This window comes from Dipodomys merriami, unplaced genomic scaffold, assembly GCF_024711535.1.
Source record: "Dipodomys merriami isolate MVZ:Mamm:240054 unplaced genomic scaffold, mDipMer1.0.p SCAF_252, whole genome shotgun sequence".
Lineage (NCBI taxonomy): Eukaryota > Metazoa > Chordata > Mammalia > Rodentia > Heteromyidae > Dipodomys > Dipodomys merriami.
Genome location: NW_027203960.1, coordinates 1,235,526 through 1,236,955, shown reverse-complemented (window position 1 = coordinate 1,236,955; position 1,430 = coordinate 1,235,526). Strand labels below are relative to the sequence as shown.

General features: G+C 33.4%; 1 pseudogene; it reads left to right on the top strand.

Annotated features, from left to right (window-relative positions):
• Nucleotides 1-1,099: 1,099 nt before the first annotated feature.
• Nucleotides 1,100-1,199, top strand: LOC138836700 (U6 spliceosomal RNA; annotated as a pseudogene).
• Nucleotides 1,200-1,430: the final 231 nt, after the last annotated feature.

Sequence of the window (1,430 nt, the reverse complement as noted above, 5' to 3'; positions counted from 1 at the left end):
CAAGGGTTTCATATCTAAAACAGACCTGGAAATCAAAAAATTAAATCCCCAACACAAATACTCAAAGAAAATACTGCCCAATAAATAAGTGGGCTAAAGACATAAAGAGAAACTTCTCTGAAGAGGAAAGGAGGATGACCAATAAACGCATGCAGAAATGCTCAATGTCCCTAGCCATAAAAGAAATGCAAATCAATCAACATTAATATATCACCTCACCCAAGTTAGAATGGCTATAATCAAGAACTCTAATAACAACAGATGCTGGAGGGGATGTGGACAAAAGGGAACCTTAATGCATGGTTAGTGGGAGTGTATTCTTGTTCAACCACTTTGGAAAGTAGTATGGAGGTTCCTCCAAAGACACCACATAGAGCTTCCCTATGATCGAGCAATCCCACTTTTGGGCATTTACCCAAATGATCACAAACTAGACCATAAAAAAGCTACCAGCACAAATATATTTATTGCAGCTTTACCATAGCTAAGATATGGAGCCAACCCAGATGCCCCTCAGTAGATGAATGGATCAAGAAAATGTGGTATATATATACAATGGAATTCTATGTCTCTATCTGAAAGAATGATATTGCCCCATTTGTTAGGAAATGGAAAACTTGGAAAAAAATTAAATTAAGTGAAGTAAGCCAGGCCCAAAGTAACATAGGTCCCATGGGTTCCCTTATTAGCAATTACTAGTGTATGTCTGAGACACGCAGAAATTGTTAGATAAGTTGATGTTAGGTGAAATGAACCCGAAAATAAGAATTCAAATTTTTTCCTTTCCTGTAATTATTTCTAACATATTTATAAGATTATTTCTTTGTTACTTTGTATGTCCCTCCCCCATGGTATAACCCCTGTTTTCACTGTATTTGATGTTGGTATAATTTGTGGAGGGGAAGGGAAAATTTTTTTTAAATATGTATACAGGTAGACCTATCAATGTAAGTTTTTTCCATCATAAACAGAATTTTACAGAAACAAGATGAATAGCAATTTAGGAAACAATAAGGTTTCCTTGTTACAAATAGGCAACCAAGGATATATGCCTGTCTTAAGATTGCATCATTAATTACTTAAATTTACAGGACACTACATGCTTCAGCAGCACATTTACGCAAATTACAATACAGAGATTAACATGGCTCTTGCACAAGGATGATATGAAAATTTGTGAAGAAATGAAAAACAGTTATTAAACAGTTGATTACAAATATACAAGTGTAATTATACATGTAATTCATAGGAATAAAAGTTAGTTTTACACCATTCAATCTTCACCTTTTTATAAAGGCCTTTACATTGCATAACCTTTATAAAAGTTTTGAAATTAAATAACATTTTCATTTTATCCCAAAAAAATAAAATTCTATAAGGACGTAGGAATTAAAGGAATCTTAAACCTTTTCTATATGGAATGCAATCTG